This window comes from Petromyzon marinus, chromosome 5 (genome assembly GCF_048934315.1).
Source record: "Petromyzon marinus isolate PM22_M1 ecotype Great Lakes invasive population chromosome 5, UKy_Petmar_22M1.pri1.0, whole genome shotgun sequence".
In the NCBI taxonomy this organism is placed as follows: domain Eukaryota; kingdom Metazoa; phylum Chordata; class Hyperoartia; order Petromyzontiformes; family Petromyzontidae; genus Petromyzon; species Petromyzon marinus.
The window spans coordinates 1,493,435-1,518,738 of NC_133671.1; the positions used below are offsets into that span (position 1 = coordinate 1,493,435).

The window sequence follows — 25,304 nt, forward strand, 5'->3', positions numbered from 1 at the left end:
TTGATTGAATATTTTACAAAATCCAGTTTTATTGCCATAAAGGCTAAAACCTAACCTTGTTTTTCATCATTTTTGATACTGGCAAAAAGAGTCCCATATATGCACTATCATCTGTAAGTGTAAGTTCAAGAATAACAACTGGAGCTGGGCTATCTGATTACTTGCATAGTCGGTTCCTTAAACGAATTTCTCGTGGAATATGCAGTTAATCGACTAATAAACTATCTGTTTCAACGTGAGTCACTGTACAGGAGCAAATGAGTGGGATTTTGTGACGTCATCAGCATCATCATCTGCCATGTCATAATAGACGTTGACTCTATGGGGTTTCCCGCCTTCTGGGAAGGACGTTGGTGTGGACAACAGTCGTAGTTGATTGAATTGTTCAGTCAACTCATCGTAGTCAGATCATATTGTGTTTTTGTATTGTTTGTTGTTGTAATGTTCTGATCCCGTGTCCCGACTGGTAATCTGTGGAAAAGAGCTTTATGGCTCATTGGATTCCTCCAGAGTAAATACAAATCATGATTTTGATATATCATGTCAGCTATAATAACATCACTTTTTCACTGCAGATGCGTGCGATGAACAGACAGATGAAACGTTGAGTGTGCACTACGGGGAATGCGTGTTCCTGAATTGTTCACTGCCACCTGAACACAAAGAGCGTCGCTTGAAATCTGTGCACTGGAAGATAAAAACCCCCAACACACAATCAGCAAACGTGAGTTGGTGTGAGATGTTGCTTTTTCACCAATTTTTGTTTCAGATTTATGTTGTATTTATTTCAACAGAGCAATTAATTTCTTTACAACTCCTTTTCGTATTTAGTTAGTTGTCCTTCCCCCTGCACCTCTGATTATCATGGTTGTGCTACGTACGGTCTAATAGAGGTTCAATAGATAACACATACAACCGACACATCCCACTCTACTCCACACTCGCAACCTAACACAAAACTGTCATACAGGAGGTTCTAGAATCGATCCCGACCCTGAATGCCTGCTGTATATTTGCAGTTTGCATGTATTCCCCGTGGTCACGTGGGGTTTTCTCAGGGTCCTCCAGTTTTTCCTTCAACATGTATAATCAGCATCACGCGTTTAGAGTATTTGGCCATTATACATGTCCACCTGTTGATAAGCCACTTCGTTGAGCTATCATGTGTGGCCAGGTCGCTTCTGAAAAATAACTACACAGCTCAGTGTGCCTCAACTGGTTAAATAAAAATATTTTCGTGTTTACAAACAGTTCATGTCACAAACACAGAAATACTTTGTCAGGGGTGCGTAAGACACTTTCCTCCCAACCTCTCCAGGAAGCACCCCCCGAAGCTGTGAGCCAGCCCCACGCTCAGCGCGGCTCGTCTCTCATGGTATGGGGACGAGGTGCGGCAGAACAGCATCGAGATACGAGTCATGGCAGGGAGAGCCATAATCCTTAAGCAATAACTACGTGCATTTACCCTTGTAATATATGTGTAGTGTCCTCCTTTCTCGAGGTGTGTGTGTGTGTGCGTGTGGCATGCGGCACACACACTCAGTCGGAGACAAGCTAGTTGCAGGAGGCACTGTCTCTCTTTATTATCACGTTCCGGCCTCCTCTCTCGCGACTGAGATAGCCAATTACTGTCCGGCCATGCATTGATCGGGTGAAGGCAGTAGCAACGAAGGCGGAGAAGACGACGACAGCGACGATGAGACAAGTCCACTCCCAGAACCGGCAGCACAGAGCTCTTGCTCTCCGCTCTTATATTCTACTCGGCGCGGCTTGGCTCCGCCCTAGCCATTCCTCCCTTCTCGAACCCACCAGAGAAATTCAGGGGCCTCCCTATAAGGTCTACCCTGACCCTTGCCCCAGTTCCTCTGCCCTGCCGGCACACCCGTGTATATGCTAAACGGCATGTGCGCTAAGTGTCCACCGCAGTTGCTGCTGGACAGCAGTTGGCGTTGGTTCACTACATCACTCCCCCCTCCGTTTAAAAAACAGCCGTCCCGGCTGCCAATACAGCAGCCACAATCAGTGGACAGGCAGAACAACTCGAGGAACACCCCTAACATCAACGCAGAAGAAAAAAATAAAAAATTCCCACAATGCCGTTACAACCGCGGCGCCCCCCGCAAATCAACAGCACACTTCACTACCACCCCGGTACCTCTGCTAACCAACTTCACACTCAACCCAAAGTGATGCACCCAATCTCGCATATTGGCAACCCCCTTACTCAGCACGGCGCCCGCTTCCCTGAATTGGCGACATTTTACACAGCACGGCGGCCCCCATACGTGAATCGAAAAAAAACATTCTACACAGCACACCGCGCCTCTCTTCTTGAATCCACCAGAGGGTTCTAGAGGCCTCCCTATAAGGTCAACCGTGACCCTTGCCCCAGTTCCTCCACCCTGCCGGCACACCCATGCATATGCTCAATGGTGTGTGCGGTAAGTGTCCACCACAGTTGCTGCTGCTGTACAGCAGTCAGCGCTGTGTCACTTCATAAGTATGTATATTGAACTTCTTTCACAACGTACTTAGCCAGCCGTGCTAATTGGAGCTGCGTGGGAAAAACAACAAAATAAACACAAAAATCAGTTCTAAAGAAATTAGTTTTCAATAAAGATGATATGAAAGTGCATAGCTCCAGTGGCTTTCTGATATCGCCAGGAAGAGCCTTTCAGACGTTCGCAGAATCGCACCTGAAAGTGTGCGATGCAGTGACAAGGATGACCGGAGTTCGCGAGATGGTTTATGCTCCTTGACCAGCTCAGCAAGGTATTGTGGTTAATTTGTAATGAGTGCCACCTTATAATGCATTTGTTCGGTAACCGGATGCCAATGCATATCGGTGAAAACTGGAGGGACATGGTCGGATCTTGCATTACCCGTCACGAAACGTGCAAAAGAATTTCGTACACGCTGCAGCTTAGTAATGTTTGCGTCAGACGTCCCGGTGAGTAGTGAGTTGCAATAATCGAGCCTTGTCGATACTATGCTACACATCACCGTGTTGGCTATGTCATGACTCAACAGTAGTCGAATGTGTCGTAGAGACCTGATATGAAAATTGCAGAACCGTAAGATATTTTTCCCGTAGTGATCTTACAACATATTCATGTCGAGTGTGGTGCCGAGGGTATTTAGATGAGTAGACAACTGAATCCTGGAGTCTGCGACTGCCACACCTTAATCCTCCCGCACAATTTTGTGTTTGTTATGCATGACTGTGAATTATCCACGACCTGTCTAACCTACATGGACTGTATATATATTCTTAGCTCTTTCGGTAAAGTCACGTTGAAGGGAAACAATAAAACAATAAAATATATATAAAACAATAAAAAAATCTCACGACGTTTCGACCTTAACACAAACGGTCGTCATCAGGTGTTTGTGTTATGGTCGAAACGTCGTGAGAATTTTTATTGTTATATATATTTTATTATTTTATTGTTTCCCTTCAACTTGACTTTACCGAAAGAGCTAAGAATATGAATTACTGCAGTCACGAAAGCTTTAAATCAAAATCTACATGGACTGGTTGCTCTGTTCGTGCTGGAGGAGGACGCTGTCACATAGGCTGATGTCCACTTGTGTTACATGGACATTCATATGCATGTACTTCATTTGTGCTTCCTGTGTATCTGGTTCTCTAACTGAGCGACATAGGCTGATGTCCACTTGTGTTACATTGACATTCATATGCATGTATTTCATTTGTGTTTCCTGTGTATCTGGTGCTCTAACTGTGCGAAAGTCACATGTTAAAGAAAGCATTCGCTAAATAAACCAGAATAAAAATATTCATTTATACTGGAGGAATCCGATGAGCTATGAAGCTCTTTTTCACAGATGTCCAATAGATGCGGGTCAGAACATTGTAACAACAAACAATACAAAAATATGACAGGAGTGAAACGTATAGGAAAGGTAAACAAATCACTTAAAAACATACAAATAAAACTAAACTATTTGTATTATCCCAGGAAAGGCACACTGAGCTATACATATCTTTTTCAGAAGCGACCTGGCCACAAATGATAGCTAAACCAGGTGGCTTAAAGCAGCCAAATACTCTAAGCGCATGTTTCTAAATGTGAAGGGAAAACCTGCAGGTCCCAGGTGGGTGGCCAACACCACTCCATATATTTACAAACTGAAAATGTACAGGCGAAGTCCGGTGTAAAAGCATTTGCTAAATAAATGCAATAGCCATCGCGAACTAAAGAGATGCGTGCATGCATGTGTATGTGCCACCCCTTCTAGCTCTTATACTACGAGGAATCAATGAGAAAACTGGATACCCCTCCCGGAATAACGTTAGTGGGCAACCCAAGTGCTGGGGATGGTTCGCTGGTCTTAAACATGAGTGAGGTGGACAGGGCAGGCATGTACTGGTGCGAACTCAAAGCCAAAGTTGGGATGGAATCGCGATTCTCTAAGAAGATTTGTGTGACCATCAGAGAGGCCAGCTTGCCAGTCAGTACCACGGTTGCTACAGGTGCGTTTATGTATGTGTGTGTCCTGGCGAGAGGCTGGTAACCCCTCCACCTTCAATTAATTACAACTTAACCACGACGACAAAATGTAATAAATAAGCTTGTGCCGGAGGCCCCGGGGGGCCAGGCATCTATGACGTCTCCTGGCCAAACCCCATTTGGCGGGGGCCAGGAGACTGAATCCTTAACCTATGGGCTCCTCCATAAACAATAAAAAACCATTACGTGTGGCCATGTGGAATGTTCGAACGCTCACTGCGGAGGAGAGGCTGCCACTCCTCTGTTGAGAGCTGGACCGGCACCGCCTGGATCTCTGTGGTATTCAGGAGGTCCGGTGGACCGGCTCTGGTTTTCTGCCACCATGAGGGGTGGACAGTCCTCTACTTGGGGCAGGAGATTGCCAAACAACAGGGTGTGGCTCTTCTTCTTCAAGAATAAAAGAATGAAGGGGGTGTGGGAGCGTGGTGGTGAGGTGTGGGAAGCTTTCAGCCCCAGGCTACTTTGGGCTCGCCTTCCCATCAACCAGAGGCGAGGAGTGGTGGTCGTGGTTACTTATTCACCCACTGAAGATGAACATTTGTGGAGGGTTGCAGGCAAGGCCAATGAGTTACATGCCTTATATGACCTCCTGTCACAGGTGCTAGCTAAAGTGGCCCCTTGGGATAGTCATCTTGTTAGGCGAGTTCAATGCCCAAGTTGGTCATGATGCTGGCACCTGCTCTAGAGTAATTGTACGGCATGGGCCAGATCAGCTCAATAGCAACGGCAGGAGGCTGCTAGATTTTTGTGCAGCCCATGGGCTTGTAATTACCAATATGCTGTTCTGGCATCGGCACATCCATACCACATCATGGATGCATGCCGGGTCCAAGCAAGAACATCTGCTGGACTACATAACAGCGGATGCGGCCTCATGTCCTTGACACCAGGACCTACCATCGACTTGTCATCTGTAAGATGCGCCTGCCATTTTTCCACTCTGGTGGTGGGTGTACACCCAGGACCTCATTCAAACCCTTAGTGGCATGGTTTCAGCTAGCTGATGAAATTGCAAGCGAGAATTTCATCATCGCTTGCAGCTGTGGTTGGCATCGTACCCCACTCCTCCTGATGTCGAGGGAAAATGGGCAAGGTTTAGGACTGTGGCTCATGCAGCTGCAATGGCTGCTTTGGGTACACGGTCCAGACCTCCCCAGAGACCCTGGCTGACAGAGGAGGAGTGTCAAGCTGGCTGAGAAAAAGTGACAGGCCCACTCTCATCGGCTACAGCATCCCACGTCGGAGAATGAGGAGGCTTACCGTAGCCTTCGCTCGGAGGTTCGAAGAGCCATGGGGCGCTGCAAGGATGGGTGGTGGTCACGAGTTGCTGATGAGATGGAGTCTGCCTCAATGGCCAGTGATCACAAATCGCTCTTTAATTTCATCAAAAAGTAACCTGCAGCGCCACACCTATTACCATCATTAGGGGAAAGAACGGTGATCCAATCTCTGACCCCCAGGAACAGGTTTGCAGATTTGCTGAGCATTTCTGGAAGGCCTTGGGGGAGGGGAAATCTCTCAGCCAGGAAAACAACGTGGGACAAAGTGGGGTTGACCCTGCTGAGGCTGCGGTACCTCAAATAATGGAAGTCAACCCCTGTGAAAGGCTGGCTGAGGTGCCATCTGTTGAGGAAGTACTGAAGGCAATCCAGGCTCTGAGACCAGGAAAGGCACCGGGCAGAGATGATCTCCCAAGCTAAATGCTGAGGGAGGGTGACGTTTGTGCACAGACTGCCCTACAAGACATCATAACAACAGTCTGGACCACTTGATGGGTTCTGCAGGATTGGAAGGATGCCCCGGTGGTCCCCCTCTTTAAGAAGGGGGACCGCACAGACTGTAACAACTACAGGAGCATCTCACTCCTCAGTGTACCGGGAAAGGTCCTGGCAAAGATTATTCAACGTCGCCTTGCTAGGCACGCTGAGGAGAGGCTTGCGGAGACCCAATGCGGTTTCAGGAATGGGCGGTCCTGCACAGATGCCATATTTTTCGTCCGTTTGCTACAGCAGAGGTATAGGGAATTTCAACAAGACCTACATCTCTGCTTTATTGACCTGGTCAAGGCCTATGATACCATCAGTAGGCCTGGGCTCTGGGTTGCTCTTCGTGCTTTCGGAGTCCCTGACCCTCTGCTCATGATCAATAAGGATGTTAGTGATGGTGAACGGGCCCAGGTAAAACTACGTGGCTGGGAGTCAGAGCCATTCCCTGTACACCTTGGGGTGCGATAGGGATGTCATCTGGCTCCCACATTATTTCACATTTATTTCGACCACGTAGTTAGTGAAGCCTTCAATAGCTGTACTGGAGGAATTTCCATTTTGTACAGACACAATGGGAGGCTGATCGATGCCCGGGTGTGGTTAAGGGATGGCTCCCTATTGTTCAACCATGTTATGTATGCCGATAATCTGGTAATTTCTGCTCACTCAGAGGAGGAGTTGGAGGCGCTGCTGCTGAACCTGGAGCTTGCCACTAAGAGGTAGGGCCTTACCATCAGCCCCACCAAAACTAAGCACCTGCCTGGGTATTTTGTACCATCGGACAATCGACCCCCACAACTCCCAATTGGTGATAGGGCAGTTGTGGAGAGAGTGGAAAGTTTCCAATACCTGGGCAGTGTGCTCATGACCAGCTCCGGTTTAACAGCAGAGGTCTCACTCCGAATCAGTCGAGCGGCATTATATTTTCATCGGTTGCGTAATGCTGTGTGGAAGCTACCTGGTCTGTCGCTCCGCACGAAGCTTCAGGTCTTCTCGGCCACAGTAATTCCCTCCCTTCTTTACGCTTGTGAAACGTCGATCCCCCTAATGGAACATCTTCGCCGGTTAGAAACATGTAGGCTGGCATGCCTACGATCCATCCTGGGTTTAACTAGGCTCGATTGTGTGAGGAGCTCACATATCCTTAAAAGATCTGGACAAAGTCCCATCGGTGAGCTCCTACGGCAGCAAGGCAGCGTTGGCTGGGCCATGTAGCCTGCATGCCCAGCCACCGCATGCCTACACAGCTTTTGTTCGGCCGGATCGAGGGGGCTAAACGGGCGCGGCAAGGGCTAGAGAAGAGATGGAGTGATGTGGGACAGGAGGGTGTGGAGCTGAGTGGACTTGTCGATGACTGGTACCAGCGGTGTCAAGATCGGACTCTGTGGAGGAGGCTCATGAAGGACGCTACTGGGCAGTTGGAGGCAGTCTCCCTCCAACAACAACGGAGGGCAGAGGAGCGATGCTCACAACAATGAGCGGAGCGCTGGGTGGCTAAAGCACAGCAAGTTGGCACAGTAGAGAGAACAGGTGGCGCATCAGCCAGTCGTCTCAGTCAGTCGACCTGTGATATCTGGCTCTGCCCCCTGACCTCCTGCCAGCGGGCGTTCGACACTTCATGTGGCCTCAAGGTGCACATAGCCTGGCACAAGCTTCGTAGAGACGTCACTGCCACTTAGTGGTGAATGGCGGTTGTTGTTGTTGTTGTCCTGGTGACCCGATTTCGATTCCCACTCACGGCCACAAACACTGGTGACGATTATCTGAACCGGTCCTGGGCCTTCCCTAGGTCAGCTCAGCCTCAAATGAGTAGCTGTGGTTGTGTGTAACCATGACCACTGGAGAGACAAAGGCGGCCGAGGATGGTGCTGGCCACCCACACCTTCATGTGCCGTACCAGCCTTTATAGGATCTCGCTAATACCACTTGACCTCCAACAGTCTCTTAAGGCTACATTGGGGATGTTTGTTTCTGTGCGCGCATGTGTAGAGGCTTTTGCAGTGAGATTGCAAAAAGGGATGAAGTTTGGCCGTGATCTAAGCACAGACCAGAAGCTACAACATCCATTGTCACCATCGTTATCGACGTTATCATCGGCATCATTGTTATTGACGTCATCGACATATTGTCATCATCGACGTCATCATCGCTATTGTCATTATCGTTATCAATGGCATTGCCATCATTCACGTCACTATCGTCATCAGCCTCATCATCATTCTGATTGACGTCATTGCCATCGTAATCCCGATCATCATCATCATCATCGTCATCATCTACGTAATCATTGTCATCATCGTCTTTGTTAGATGGTTCGCCAAAAGCCACTGATGCGAGGATGAGCAGAGTTCACGTGATGATGGTTCATGCTCCTTATTGGCAGCAGCATCAAACACGAATGTTTTGATCGATTTGTTGATCTTTGTTCAGTTTAACAGCGGTCTCCACTGTATTTGTGACCACAGTCCTGTCGATAGAATGGGTGGAGATGGCGTCATTTATCGCTGGCAGCGTGGTTCTCTTAATCATCCTCATAGTCCTCTCCGCGTGGGGCTACCACAGGAACCAGCAGAGGATAATGGAGCGCTTCATCAACAGAGCGAGGTGGACCACGCACACATAATGGGCAGCTCAGTTCTATTGATCGAGTGTAATTGTACATTTTGAAAAAAAGGTGAGCTGATAAGATGTAAAAAAAAAACAAATCTACACCTATTGCAAGGCATCATCAGTGTGTGCGTATGCACCGTACGTAGCCAGGTTCGGGAAAGGGCAAAAAGTCACGTAGGTAAAAAATAAAACAACAATAATCACGACGTTTCGGCCACAACACAAGTGGCCTTCTTCAGCTGAAGGAACAGAACTGATATGTAAACTCCTTTGTCAAGGCGCCCTGCTCCTCCCACCGAGCTTAAAAGACGCTGCGAATCTTAGCAGCGGTCATTGAAGTGCTGTCGTCCCGACAGTTCTGTTCCTTCACCTGAAGAAGGCCACTTGTGTTGTGGCCGAAACGTCGTAATTTTTGTTGTTTTATTTTTTACCTACGTGACTTTACCGAATAGAACCAAAGAGTATGGATCCTTGCAGTCACGAAAGCTTCAAATCTAGAAAGGGCAAAAAACTAAACATGAAAAGAAAAATGAGTAGATGTCACTGGGACTTCCTCTTGCCTCAGCCGCTGCAACAAGTTGGAATGGGCGCCACAGTTGCGTGATATTAACTTCCTTGCCTGGTATGCAGGACGTCGTGGATTCGATCCTGATCCTGACGCCAATATTTGGAGTTTACATGTCCTCCCCGTGGTCGCGTAGATTTTTCTCCAGGTCCTCCCGTTACTCCCTCCACATTTAAAAACATGTGTTTCGAGTATTTGGCTGCTGCTATAATTTTGCACGTGATAAGCCACTTTTTTGAGCTTTCATTTGTAGCCAGGTTGCTTCTGAAAAATAACTACATAGCTCAGTGGACCTTACCTGGTAAAATACAAAAAAATAGTTCAATAGTTTAGTTTCATATGATGTAAGGCACCCTTTAGTAGTGTAGTGTATAGTGTAGTATGTAATGTACAGTGTAGTACGTAAACTATACACTACATAGTACAAGTGCCGTGTATCACTATCAGTTGACGTGATCCATACAAAATAAATAGAATTCCTTAATGTAAATACCTTTGTTGTACTCTTTGCAGAAGCTTGTTGCATCGATAGTGATGACTTTGTGTCTAACAATAGGCTATTGCAGGGAACTGAGATGCGTCCAGGTGGTTCAAGAGTTCAGAGAGCTAACTTTAATGGGCTCAACCTGGTGATTAACAGATTGAAAAGTCCCATAGAATTATATTTGGCTCTGCACTTTATTTGGCACATTTTCTGTCTATTTGACTGTAATGCGATGAAAATTACTGGGAGAGAGCATCTCCCTCCTAAGGACCAGATAATCAAATGTGCACACGCCCAGGGACAACTACTTTGAAATACAGTCACTATTCCCAGGCAGTCTCCCATCCAAGCTCTAATCATAGGCTTGGGACTGCCTTAACTTTCGTCACCAGACAAGATGTGGCAGAGTCGAGGTTATTTGGTCGAAAGTATCATCATTGTAATGACCACAAACAGACTTTTGGGTGATGTTTACACGCCGCATCAGGTACTCATTTGAGGCTGATTTTACCTAGGGGAGGCCCAGGACCGGTTCAGATAATCGTCACTGGTGTTGGTGGCCGTGAGTGGGAATCAAACTCGGGTCAACGGGTTTGTAGTGCAACACGCTAACTGCCATTACCACCACCACCGCAACTACCAATACTAATTGTGCGTTTCATTTTGCGCAGTGTTCAAACAACGGGGCCGTACGAGAATTTTCAACCAAGCAAGGTATGTTTCCACAAAAACAGCAATAACCGACATTCGCCACGAAGTGTCGGTGACGTCGGCACGGCGCTTTTGCCAGTAAAGGTGCACTCGGACGCCATGTGAAGTGCCGAAGGCTCTCCTCTGGCAGGAGGTCACGAGACAGTCCCAGCACTGACACACAATATATTCACACACTGATACACATTAAAATTGACACACATTGAAACATACAGTTACATATCCGAAATAGGAAGGTTTTTTTTATTAAATTTATTTTCTTTCCACGTGACTTTACCGAAAAAACCAAAGAGTAATGCCTGCAGTCACGAAAGCTTCGAATCTAGTTTAAAATAACAATAGTTTTAACTTAGATTTTTAGGCCACCTGAAGTGTCAAAGGTTCGCTAACAAAAGGGAGCAATACAGACACAGATGCCATGGGTTGACTTGACTGAGATTACGAGCAAATGCACCACCTCTGCTCCCCACAGTACCAACTGGCTGTATTTTAGCTGCCTGGCCCTCCGCTCCTTTACGTGGGCATCGCTCCTCTACCTTCTGCTGTTTTTGGAGAGCGAGTGCCTCCAATTGCTTAATAGCATCCTTCATGAGCCACCTTCTTCACAGTGGCTGATCTTTACACCGCTGGTACTTGTCATCAGCAAGTCCAATCAACTTCACATCTTTCCATACCGCATCAGTCCATCTCTTCTCTAGCCCATGTGGTGCCTGCTTATTCCACTCTCTGTGGCCAAATAGAAGCCTCTTGCGGTAGCTGGGCATGCGGGCTACATTACCCAGCCAACGCAGCCTCGCCAGTGATTTGACCGTGTCCTTATCTCTGAAGAATATGTGAGCTCCTCACACAATCCCTTCTGAAAAAAACCCGAGATGGATCGTAGGCAAGTGTGTGACGATGAATATCGAAACGACGCAAATCAAAGCGGTGATGGTTCCCACGAGAGCCAGACAAAGACAACTGAGAGGTGCGGTGATGCTGCATTAATTCTAGACGTGTCCACAATGTAACATTAAACTACTAAAAAAAAACATTCTCGACACTAATGTACGGCAGTCAACTTTAACATTAATTATACAGGATACAATAAGATATAACATACTATAAAAAATATCACCAAATTACTGTACGTAGATAATATATTGATACGGTACTTTCTCAATACGCAGTGTAAAGTAGTGTTTGTGTACAGGGTAGGTAGGTGGATAGGTACGTTGGTAGGGAGGTAAGTAGGTGGGTCGGTAGGTGGGTAGGTGCGTGGGTAGCTAGGTAAGCTTGGGTAGGTAAGAAGGTAGTTTGGTAGGGAGGTAAGTAGGTGGGTCGGTAGGTGGGTAGGTAGGTAAATAGGTCCATAGGTATGAAGGTGGGTGGGTCGGTATGTTAGTGGGTAGCTAAGTGGGTAGGTTGGTGGGTAGTTGGGTATTTGGGAAACTTGGGTAGGTGGGTAGGTAAGTAGGTGGGTAGGTGGGTGTGTAGGTTGATGATGTGGTTGGTGGGTAGGTGGGTAGTTGGGTAAGTGGGTATGTTGGTTAAGTAGGTGGGTGAGTAGGTGGTTAAGTAACAAAGTAGGTTGGTGGGTGAGTAGGTAGTTGAGTAGGTGGTTAGGTAGGTGGGTGGTTGAGTACATAGTTAGGTAGATGGGTAGGTAGGTGGGTGGGTAGATACGTGTGTCGGTAGTTGGGTAGCTAGGTAAGTAGGTGGGTAGGTAGGAAGGTGGGTGGGTAGATATATAAGTAGTTGGGTCGGTAGGAAGTTGGTGGGTAGCTCGGTGGGTAGGTTAGTGGGTACGTGGGTAATTGGGTAGATAAGTGTGTATTTTGGGTAGGTGGTTATGTAAGTAGGAGGGTAGGTAGGTGGATAGCTAAGTAGGTAGGAAGGTGGGTGGGTAGATAGGAAAGTAGGTGGGTAGATATGAGGTGGGTGGGTAGGTAGGTATGTTGGTGGGTGGCTAGGTGGGTAGGTTGGTGTGTAATTGGGTAGGTAGGTGGGTAGAGGGGTATATAAGTAGGTGGGTAGGTAGGTGGGTAGGTAAATAAATGTGTAGGTTGGTGGGTAGGTAGGTGTGCATGTTGGTATGTGGGTAGGTAGGTGGGTCGATAGATGGCGGATACGTAGGTAGATGGGTAGCTGGGTGGGTAGGTCGTTGGGTATGTAGGTGGGTAGGTAGGTGGGTAGGTCGGTAGGTGGGTAGGTAAGTAGGTGGGTAGGTAAATAGGTAGATAGGAAGGTTTGTCGGTAGGTTGGTGGCTAGGTGGGTAGGTGGGTAGGTATTTAGGTGAGTCGGTCGGTGGGTGGGTAGGTAGATGAGTAGGTAGTTTGGTAGGTGAGATGGATAAATAGGTCGGTGGTTAAGTAGGTCGGTAGGTGGGTAGGTATGTGGGTATTTGGGGAGGTGGGGAGGTAGATAGTTGGGTAGTACGGAGGCGGGTGGGTTGGTATGTTGTTTGGTAGCTGAGTGGGTAGTTGGTGGGTAATTAGGTAGGCAGGTTGGTCGGTGGGTATTTGGGTTAGTGGATACGTAGGTGGGTAGGTAGGTGGAAGGTAAGTAGATGGGTAGGTAGGTGGGTAGGTGGGTAGGTGGGTATGTTGGTTAGGTAGGTGGGTGAGTAGGTGGTTAAGTAACAAGGTAGGTGGGTGGATGAGTAGGTAGTTGAGTAGGTGGGTAGGTAGGTGGGTGGTTAGTTAGATGCGTGTGTAGTTGGGTAGGTGGGTACGTCGGTAGGTAGTAAAAAGATGGGTAGATAGATGGATAGGTAGGTGGGTGGGTAGATAGGTAGGTAAGTGCATAGGTAGGTGGGTCGGTGAGTAAGTAGATAGGTGGTTAGATAGATTGGTGGGTCGGTAGGTGGGTAGATAGATAAGTAGGTGGGTAGGTAGGAAGTTGGCTGGTAGCTAGGTGGGTAGGTTAGTGAGTATTTGGGTAGGTCGTTAGATAAGTAGGTGGGAAGGTAGGAAAGTGTGTGGGTAGGTTCGTGGGTAATTGGGTAGGTAGGTGGGTAGATGGGTATGTACGTAGGTGGTTAGGTAGGTGGGTAGGTAAATAAGTGGGTAGGTTGGTGGGTAGGTAGTTGGGTAGGTAAGTAGATGAGTAGGTAGGTGGGTAGTTAGGTGTGCATGTTGGTAGGTAGGTGGGTCGATGGGTGGATGGATACGTAGGTAGATGGGTGGCTAGGTGGGTAGGTCGTTGGGTATGTGGTTGGGTAGTAGGTAGTTGAGTAGGTGGGTGAGTCGGCAGGTGGGTAGGTAAATATATATATGTAGGTGGGTAGGTAGGTTGGTGGCTAGGTGGTTATGTAAGTAGATAAGTCGGTGGGTAGGTACGTGTGTAGGTTGGTCCGTGGGTGGGTATTTTGGTCAGTAGGTAAATGTGTAGGTCGGTGGGTGGTTAAGTTAGGTGGGTAGCTAGGTAAGTAGGTGGGTAGGTAGGGAAGAGGGTGGGTGGTTAGGTATATTGGTGGGTAGCTAGATGGATAGTTTGGTGGGTAATTGGGTAGGTAGGTGGGTTGTTGGGTATTTGGGTAGGTGAGTAATTAGGTGGGTAGGTAAATAAGTGGGTAGGTTGGTGGGAAGGTAGGTTGATAGGTAGGTGTAGGCTGGTAGGTGGGTTGATGGGTGGGTAGATACGTAGGTAGATGGGTGGCTAGGTAGGTAGGTCGTTGGATATGTGGGTCGGTTTTTAGGTGGGTAGGTGGGTGGGTAGGTGGGTGAGTAGGTGCGTGTGTAGGTTGTTCAGTATTTGGGTAGGTGAGTAGTTAAGTAAGACGGTGGGTATGAGGGTAGGTACATAGGTGGATAGGTAGGTGAGTAGGTAGGTTGGTGGCTAGGTGTGTAGGTGGGTAGGTAAGTAGATAGGTAGGTGGGTCGGTGGGTTTGTAGGTGGGTGTGTGGGTGGGTACGTGGGTGGATAGTTAGTTGGGTAGGTAGATAGGTAGGTCAGTGGGTGGGTAGGTAGGTGGGTAAGTAGGTGGGTAATTAGTTGGGTAAGTAGGTGTATAGATAGGTAGATAAGTAGGTAGGTAGATGGGTAGGTCGATGGATGGATAAGTTAGGTGTGTGGGTAGGTGGGTAGGTGGGTGGGTAGGTGGGTGAGAAGGTGGGTAGTTGGGTGGATAGGTAAGTAGGTAGGTGAGTAGGTGGGTGCATAGGTAGATGGGTGCATAGGTAGGTGGGTAGGTCGGTGGGTGGGTAGTTAGATGAGTAGGTAGTTGGGTATGTGAATAGATGGGTAAATATGTAGGTGGGTGGATACGTGGGTAGGTGGGTGAGTAGGTCGTTGGGTTGGTAGTGGAGTAGGTGATTAGGTAGCTGGGTGGGTAAGTAGGTAAATAGTTGGGTAGGTTAGTAGGTAGGTGGGATACGTGGGTAGGTGTATAGATAGGTAGGTGGGTTGGTTGGTGGGTGAGAAAGTAAGTGGGTAGGTTGGTGGGTGGGTAAGTTAGGTGGGTAGGTGGTTAGGTAGGTGAGTAGGTGGGTATGTAAGTAGGTGGGTATGTAGGTGTTGAGATAGGTAGATAAGTGGGTAGATAGATGGGTAGATCAGTGGATGTGTAAGTTAGGTGGGTGGGTAGTTTGGTAGGTGGCTTTGTGGGTGGGTAAGTGGGTGAGTAGGTGGGTAAGTAAATAGGTGGGTAGGTGGGTGCATAGGTAGGTTGGTAAGTAGTTGAGTAAGTCGGTGGGTGGGTAGGTAGATGAAGTAGGTAGTTGGGTAGGTGGGTACGTGAGGCGATGGGTAAGTATGTAGGTGGTTAAGTAGGTGGGTAGGTGTTTGGGTGGATATGTCGGTTGGTCGTTGGATGAGTAGCTGGATTAGTTGGGTAGGTGGGTAGGTTGGTGGGTAGGCGGTTAGGTAGGTAGGTGGGTAGTTGAGTAGGTGGGTAGCTACCCGGTAGTTGGGAAAGTACGTAGGTAGGTGGGTGGTTAGGTAGGTAGGTGACCAGGTAGGTAGGTGGGTGGGTAAGAATGTAGATAGCTGGGTAGGTTGGTAGTTAGGTGGATATGTGGGTAGATTTGTAAATAGGTAGGTGGGTAGGTAGGTGGGTGAGAAGATAGTTAGGTGGGCGAGTAGGTAGTTGGGAAGGTAGGTTGGTGGCTAGGTGGGGATGTAAGTAGATAGGTAGGTGGGTAGGTTTGTAAGTGGGTGTGTAGGTTTGGTACGTGGGTGGGTAATTAGTTTGGTAGGTGGATGGGTAGGTCGGTGGGTGAGTCGGTGGGTAAGTAAGTAGGTGGGTAAGTAGGTGGATAAGTAGATGGGTAACTAGGTGGATAAGTAGGGTTTTTTTGCATAAGTAGATAAGTGGGCAGATACATAGGTAGGTCGGTGGGTGTGTAAGTAAGGTGGATGGGTAGTTTGGTAGGTGGGTGAGTTGGTGGGTGGGTAGGTGGGTGGGTAGGTAAATAAGTGGGTGGGTGCATAGGTAGGTGGGTGCATACGTAGATTGGTAAGTAGTTGAGTAGGTGGGTAGGTCAGTGGGTGGGTAGATTAAGTACGTAGTTGGGTAGTTGGGTAGGTGATGAGATGGGTACATATTTAAGTGGTTATGTAGCTGGGTAGGTAGGTGGGTGGATACTTGGGTGGGTAGGTGGATGAGTAGGTCGTTGGGTAGGTATTTGGGTTAGTTGGGTCAGTGAGTAGGTAGGTGGGTAAGAGGTTAGGTAGGTGCGTATGTAGGTGGGTGGGTTGATCTATGGGTAGGTAGTTTGAGATAGGTGGGTAGGTGGGGAGGTTTGTAATTAGGTGGGTAGTTAGGTAGGTGGGTAGGTAGCCAGGTAGTTGGGTAAGTATGTAGGTAGGTGGGATGGTGGGTAGGTAGTTGGGTAGGTGGGTGTTAAGGTAAGTGAATATGTAGGTAGGTGTGTAAGTTGGTAAATAAATGGGTTCGTTGGTAGGTAGGTGGGTATGTGGGTAGGTTGGTAGATAGGTATGTGGGTAGGTGAGAGGCTGAGAATGTAAGTGGGTAGGTAGGTGGATGGGTAGGTGGGTAGATAGGTGGGTATATGCAGGTGAAGGCTGAGAGGCGACGGATACGAGAAAGGATGGACAATGCTGTCAGCGATGTAAGAGCATGGGTTGAGGCGACTCAAATCGGATTGCGCTTTTAATAAAGGGAGAGACGTGAATCGGGGTATTATTGGACACACACCAGACCTGGTTGGCAGTCTGCACGTTGAAGTCCTTGTAAAGAGCCGTCGAGAAGGAATGCAGCAAATGCCGCATGCTACACACGAAGATAGAACAAAAGGCCTGCAAGCTCCCATTGCACATCCCCTTCACCCTTTCCCATTGTAATGATGTACAGTATGTGTACATCATTGGAATGCCGTACACGTACGTCATCAGAGTGGAATTGGAATAAAATATAAAATAAAATAACCGAACGCATGGCATTGTGGCACAGTTTGGCGCCAGCTATCATAGAATGCAGCGGTCATGTCTCTACCGTTTTATGCAGTGCACCTGAAGACGGTTGCTTGTGTTGTGATCGAAACGTCGTGATCAATTATAATTTTTCTACCTACATGACTTTACAGAAAGAACCAAAGAGTATGGATTTTCTGCAGTTACTAAAGCTTCAAATCAAGAGTAACAATGTCTGTAAAATAACGGCGTTACTGCTCCTCTAAAAATAAAATTAATGTGAACCACTTGCACGTTCCAAGATTCAGCGGTGAATGGGACACCACACCATAAGACTTGCAGATGTCTTGAAAATGGAAAGTGTTCACAACCTCAATGGCCCCACACCACCCAATCCAGAATTTTATATTTTATCTTAACAATTTAAAATCCTCCCCACCTGTTATAAATTTGAATCTGCTGGCCAATCGTAAGGTACCATTAGTGTGCACTTCTTATCTCTTGAAGTGATCAAATTAACGTCAAATTTGGACGTTGAATTAAATTTGCTACTCAAATAATGTCCATGCAAAAATAAAAATAAGAACCTGGGCTTGCCTGCACCTTCCCGCCAGCGAGCCCTCACCACTTCATATGCCCTCAAAGTGTACCAAACTTAGCAAAAGGTGCTGCAGAGATGGCGATTTGTGTATGTTGGTGTTATTTTTTGTTGTCTATATGCATATGCGTCTCTATTTTGTGTTTTTTTGTGTGCCTGTGTGTACATGTGTGTCCCCGTGTGTCTGTGTGCATTTTCTTCTCATGAAAATACTTAACTTTATTTTTCATCTCAGCCGCGTGCAACTAATGGACGACCTTCATTAAGCGCAATTGGAATGGTATCTGTGCAGCAGTCCAGCAAATCAGTGGTCATTCGGACAGACGAGCAGGTCAGATGAAAACAAGCATACACACGTACACGTTATAAATCATACATTGTTAAAAAAAGTGTAATGGTAAGAAACTTGATTTGAAGCTTTCGTGACTGCAGGAATTACTATTTGGTTCTTTCGGTAAAGTCACGTAGAAAGAAAATAAGTTAAATAATAGAATACGATGTTTCAATTGCAATGCAAGCAATTGTCTTCAGGTAGAACTACATTTGAGAGAGAGACAAAACACAGACACGGAGACTGTCTGTGTGGCAGAGTAGACTAAAACATCCGCTAAAGGAGTCTCTAGGGCTACCAATGCAGGCGAATATGTGAGCAGTGGCACTAGCAAGTAATTGCAGGGCGTGCACTTTTACATCTTATAAGTGTGTATGTATGTTGAACTTCTTTGGCACCATACATAGCCAACCGTGCTAATCAGAGGTACGAGAGAAGGACAACACACCAAGCACAAAACGCAGTCCTAAATAAATTACTTTTCAATCTAGATTATTTAAAAGTGCATACCTGCAGCAACTTCCTAATATCGAAAGGAAGAGCGTTCCGGACGGCCACAGGAGTGCATGTGAAGATTATAAACTGTATTTTACAATGTCATTCCAAACTGTGTTTCTAAACTAATCACCCTCATCAGCAACTTTAGTAATTTCCATTGCCTCTTGCAGACCAAAATTGACTGAGATTATGTGTCAATGTGTGGGGTGCTCGCCAAAGATATTCGAAAATCCTTTTCAACCCTCAGAAAGGAAAACGGATGTTATAAACATGTGTTTTAGAGTATTTGGCTTCGATAAATGTCCACATGATAAGCCACTTCATTGGGCTCTCATTTGTGGCTTGGTCGCTTCTGAAAAAGAGCTCTGTACCTCAGTGGGCCTTGATCAAATAAAAATAAAATGTTTAGGTTTAGTATAGTTTGTGAAAAAATATTATCTGGACTGCATTAATGTTGTTCTCTGTTACTTCTTTCAGAACTTTCAGGGAGAATGTGTCTATGACAATGAAAGCTAGAAAAGGGAAGACAAGAATACGATACAAGAATCTACTGGCAGGAGGAGGGAATTAATTGTCAATGTCAGAGGCAATGAACTGGCACCACAGAGATTCTGGTATTTAATCCAACTTCTAGAGCCCTATCATTAAGCTGCAGAAGCCCCCTCAGTAATACTTTACTTGGTGGTAGGCACAGATTCTTCTCCGCTGCCCCTGTACGTTGGACATTTGCGAAATTGTGTATTATTATTATTATTGTTGTCAAGCCCCAAATATCACACCTCCTGGCTTTGACATTCCTCGAATAAACTGATGTAACCATCAACCACATGATAGAATAAACAGACCGATGCACGCATTTGCTTCATAAGTAGAAACTTAGAGACAAGCCACAGGAGGGCGACTGTGGCCATGCAACGCAAACTATAGACCATACAGTAAACACCACTTTAGTCTGCGCTCATTCAATTCAAGAAAACCAAAGCTACACAAACTCTCTACTGAAGGCCTCTTGTGGCTCGCAGACCTCGACAATGCCATTTAGCTCCTGCCATGCAAGAACAGAATTATTCAAAATAGAGGCTTTTTTGGGTTAGATCGCGTAAATATATAAATGTGTCTTTAAAACCCGCCACCACCCGACACAGCCACACCGGTGTGTTGGAGAGCCAGGCCACAACATTTACAATCTGACCACACTTCTGCGCAAGAGCGCAAGAGCGCAGAAGTGTGGTCACCACATCTACGCCTCTATATAAGGAACGAAACAGACTTCTCCACAAATCTGACTGTCGCCTGATGAAGCTAGTTGTAATTACTGGCGAAACGTCGTACTCAGATTGTAAATGTTGTGGCTTGGCTCTCCAACACACCGGTGTGCTGTAGAGGTGACGAATTGGCATGTTCTGTTTACGTGACAACCCTTGCTGTGTCGGGTGGTGGCGGGATTTAACGACACATTTATATATTTATGCGATCTAACCCAAAAAAACCTCTAATATGAATGATATTGGTCGCGAAAGCCTACGTATTAAACGAAATTATTATAATCGTCTTGAACTTGCTTCCCGTGTCGACTCTCTGCCCCTGCACGAGGCAGTCTCAAGACCTGGCTCTTCTCCTCTTCCCACGACCGACTGCCTTTCTCTATCAAATAATTATATTTGTGTTTGTATGGCTTAATGATATTGATATGCTACCTTAATACATATTGAGTAATTTGCTAAATACAGTTTATTTGCTGAATCTTAACAGTACAATGCAATGTTTGTTATGAACATTTTAAAAGAAAATATAATCTAGAAATTCAGCTCTTGTATATATGTGCCTGGGATTTATCTCTGAGATGTACACTCTTAGTACGAAGCCTCTTCAATGAAAAGAGGCATTGACATCATTGAGTCATTTCACTGTCGTGCTATATAAAATCAATGCAGTGATGTTATATAAATAACGGGACACGTGTCGCCAGAACATTTATATCCGTGACTTTAAAGTCCTTTTTGTAAATCAATTATGAAGCATCCACTGTCAGACAGCCCAGGAAACACAGCTTAGGTGTCTATCTACAGCGTTAGAGCTGTCAGATACATAACAAATAATATTTCTCGGTGACAAAGAAGTGGAATATTCTGGCCTCGGACTCGTGTGGTGGATCTCGAACAGCTCGGGATGAGGTAATCAGATGGGAACCAATCTGGTGGTGGTGAGTTTTTGATCACGAATGTGGCTCCTGTTTCCAAGCATAAGGGTTGCTCGTAGGTTCCCGTGACCTGTATATTCTATATTATTTTAGAGCAGAGGCGCAAATACCCTCTGTAATGGGAAGCTACTGCATGAAGCGCTTTCGATAGTTTGTTTCCCGCTTTACATACACGGTACATTGGGATATATGGATAAAGCGGGGTTTACAAATATAATTTAGTATAATGTCTTGTTCGAAAGCTATTACGTTCATCTTGACCGAGATACCAGTCAAGTTGTCAATTAAAATGTACTTGTCAGTCCTCTCCCACCCCCCTTTTCTTTCTTCCTTCCATTGTCTCCTTCATAAATGCACTGCTCCCAATTGGTACCCCTACCGCGATAGGGCAGCGAGCCTGGGATGCCCTCGATCGATCCATAATTTTGTGTGTGCATTACGTACAGTTTGTTATCCATTTAAATCCTGGGGTTTTTTCCCTCTTTGAAATCTACTTAGTATTCCGGATACTTTCACGACGATAAAATATCCAACAACAACGGAGGGCGATGCTCACAACAACGAGTGGCAAAATACAGCAAATTTACAAAGTACGGGGCACAACTGTTTCATCTGCCAATCATTTCAGTCAGTCAACCGATGGCAACTCGGTCTGTCCTGTGACCTGTCAGCAAGCCTTCGATACTTTACATAGCCTCAAAGTGCACCTGGCCTGGCACAAGTACCATGGTGATATCACTGCCACTTAGTTTTGAATGACGGCTGTTGTTTGTGATGCTGTTGTTGTTGGTGGTGATAGTAGTGGCAGTGCTGGTGATGGTGGTGTTGGCATTGTCCGGTAAAAACAACCCCATTCCCTGTTCACCTTGGGGTGCAACAGGGATGTAATCTGGCTCCTCATTACACTGGTCTACAATTTTTTAGACTTCGTCTGCTTCAGAGTTGAAATGTGCTGTTTATTATGGATTTTGATGTTCTGAATTCAAATATGACAATTAAAACAACTGATTGGCTACTATTCCCAAGATATTAAAGTTTTAACATTTTACATCTACATATATTGTGTAGATGTGAGAGTTTTACTCATAAATTGTAAACCTAGGTCTTTTCATGTGTTATAGTTGCTTTACATGATAACATGTCACCTGTCCTGTTCATATAACACTTAAAATTCAGCAAAAGGGTTATATACTTAAAATGTATTATGAAACAAAAGGCAAAAAAACTATTATATATAAGTACATAGTTGAGTCATTATTCAGTGTCCACTCGGTGCTTCTTGGCTTGTCTCTTGTATTCATTAAATGGAGCATCTCTTGTCACTGTCCAGCAATAGTCTGCAAGAATTGATGGGCTCTATTTGCCCTGATAGCGTTTCACCATTGTTGCAATGTCCTGGTGAAATCGCTCGCCATGCTCGTCGCTCACTGCTCCACAGTTCGGTGGGAAAAAAAATCTAGATGAGAGAGCAAAAAATGTATCTTTAGTGACATGTTGCAACCAAGGCTTTTGTATGCCTTGAGGTTTTTCACCAAATTCCAGTAGTTGTCTGCCTTGTTGTTTCAGAGAAAATGTGTTGCCACTAACTGGAAGGCTTTCCATCCCGTCTTTTCCTTGCCACACAGTGCACTGTCAAATGCATCATCACGAAGAAGTTCACGAATCTGAGGACCAACAAAGACACCTTCCTTTATCTTAGCTTCACTTAATCTTGAAAGCTTGCTTGTGTTTTGTCCATGGCTTTGACAAAGTTCTTCATCAGACGCAGCTTGATGTATAAGGGTGGTAACAAAATCTCCCTTAATTAAACAAGTGGTGGATGCCGAACACTTTTCCTTCCAGGCTCCAATGACTGTTGGAGTGGCCAATCTATCTTAATGTAGTGGGAATCTCTCGCACGACTATCCTTTCGCAGAGAAAACAGCAGTACTTTGTGTATGCAGTCTGCAGACCAAGCAAGAGAGCAACAACCTTCAAATCGCCACAAAGCTGCCACTGATGTTGGTCATAGTTAATTCCCAACAAAAGTCGTTTCATGGTGTCAGAGGTTTCCTTAATATGGACTGCATCACCAACTGGAATGTATGGCAAAACATTGCCATTATTCAGCAAAACATGTTTAAGACTCATCTTTGATGAATCAATGAACAGTCACCACTCATCTGGATCATGAACGATGATTAGGGCTGCCACCACACCATCAATGTTGTTGCAGGCTCCAAGATCACCTTCAATGAAGAAGAATGGGACAATATCCTTTTGATGGTCACAGAACATGGAAACTCTAACATCACCTGCCAGAAGATTCCACTGCTGCACTCTGGAGCCCAACAGCTCTGCCTTATCTTTGGGTAGTTCCAAATCCCTGACGTAATGTTTTTCAGTTCACCTTGTGTTATGAGGTGTGGTTCAGAGGAGGAGGATTGGAGAAAATCTGGGTCATGTGACCTTGATGGTTCAGGACCAGAAGTTTCATCCTCTTCCTCGTCTGACTCAAGTGAGAATGATTTTGATGTATCAGCAACCGGCAGTCCTTCTCCGTGGGGTACTGGGTAAGCTGATGGAATGTTTGGATAATGCACAGTCCACTTTTTCTTTTTTGAAGCACCGTGGAAGCGCCATGCAAAAGTAACAATTACTGATATGATGTTTGCTCTCTCCAAATCATTGGCATTGCAAACGGCATAGATTTCCTTTTCCTGTTCAACCACTAGCGAAGATTTGTTGCACAAGTGCTGCAGCATATGTGTAGGGCCTCCATCTTGTCCTTATCTCCAATTTTTCAGCCAAAATAAAGGTGATAGGCTTTCTTTACCATTTTGGTTATACTGCAATTTTGTGATGCAAAAGTCACTTCACCACAAACATAGCAGAAGTTATCTGCTTTGTTCACACTAGTACGAGGCATGTACACCTAGTTATGATTGCATCATCCATGACTTCTAGGAATAACATGATGTCATTCATATAATGTATGATGTAATACCAGGTTCAGATTGCATAATTCATTGTTTTGCTCAAAAAGCAAGTACTGTCCAAACCCAGTTATAGATTTATTCATAGAGCCTTTCAAAGAAGTATTTTAGTTATTTTTGGTTTAAATTGAGATCCCTTCCCTTTATAACTCACTTATCCTCCGCCATTCCAAGTTAAACTAGAGCCACTCATCAATTCTAAGCATATTTACCATTCTTAGTGATCCAGAATTAGTAAAGTTTGACCACAGTTATTTCGGAAGCATTTTGGCTGTAGACCAGTGTTATTTAACATCATCTTTGACCACGTTGTTCGGGAAGCTTTCCTTGGCTGTACTGGAGGAGTTTCAATCTGGTATTGATACAATTAGAGGCTGATCGATGCCCGGGTACAGTCGATGGATGTCTCCTTATTGGTCAACCATGTTACATATGCTGATGATTTGGTGATTGTTCCTCACTCAGAGGAGTTGTTGAAGACACTGCTGCTGAACCTGTCGTGTGCCACAAAGAGGTGGGGTCTTACCATAACCCCCACCAAAACTAAGCACCTGTCTGGGTATGTTGTGTATCAGACTCTCCACCCCCTCAATTCCCCATTGGTGATGGAGCAGTTGTGGAGAGTGGAGAATTTTCGATACCTGGGCAGTGTGCTTATGACTAGTTACAGTTTGACAGCAGAGGTGTCACCCCGAATCATTTGGACGGCATTATCTTTTCAACCGGCTACACAATTACGTGTGGAAGCTACCTCGTCTGTCACTCTACAAGGAGCTTTTGTTCTTCTTGGCCACAGTCATGTCCTACTTTCTCTATGCTAGTGAATCGTGGACCACTCCAATGGAACATCTGCGCTGGTTAGAAACATTCAGGGTGGCCTGCCTACAATCCATCCTGGTTTAACCAGGCTGGATTGTGTGAGGAGCTCGCAAATTTTTGAAAGAGCTGGACACATTCCCATCAGTGAGCGCCTCCGGCAGGCAAGGCTGCGTTGGCTGGGTCATGTAGCCCACATGTCGCGCCACCGCATGCCCAAGCAGCTTCTGTTTGGCTGGATAGAGAGCACTAAACGGGTATGACATGGGATGGGGTATAGATGGACTGATGCGGTACAGGAGGATGTGGAGTTGAGTGGACTTGCCGAAGACTGGTACAAGTGGTGTCAATATCGGACACTATCGAGGAGGCTCGTGAAGGATGCTACTGGTCAGTTGGAAGTAGTCACCCTCCAACAACAATGGAGGGGGGCAGAGGAGCGACGCTAACAACGAGGCAAGCGCAGAGTGGCAAAAATGCAGCAAGTTTGCACAGGAGGGGGCACAGCTGGTGCAGCTGCCAGTCATCTCAGTCACTCAATCAATAACATCTGGCTCTGTATGGTGACCTCTTGTTATTGAGTCTGACGCTTAATGTGGCCTCAAATTGCACCTGGCCTGGCACAAGCACCTTGGTGATGTCATCCCCACTTTGTGGTGAATGATGGTTGTTGTTTATGGTGATGGTGGTTGATGGTGGTGTTCTTGTGATTGTTGGTGGTGGCCGTAAGAGGGGATTGAACGTGGGTTTTGCCTGGTTTGTAACCACTACTACTCTCCTGAAATCATCTTTATTTCTCAATCGATTACGTACAACTTGAAAGTTCGTGTTATTTTTCTTCGTCAGATTTATGGAGCATT

General features: G+C 46.0%; 1 long non-coding RNA gene across 1 annotated transcript; it reads left to right on the forward strand.

Annotated features, from left to right (window-relative positions):
* The first annotated feature begins 3,638 nt into the window (after positions 1 to 3,638).
* LOC142913304 (uncharacterized) lies at positions 3,639 to 22,075 on the forward strand. The gene is made up of 5 exons (XR_012934610.1): positions 3,639 to 4,498; positions 8,767 to 8,905; positions 10,632 to 10,674; positions 17,860 to 17,955; positions 18,931 to 22,075. It is a non-coding gene; the product is annotated as an uncharacterized LOC142913304 (long non-coding RNA).
* The last annotated feature ends 3,229 nt before the right edge of the window (positions 22,076 to 25,304 follow it).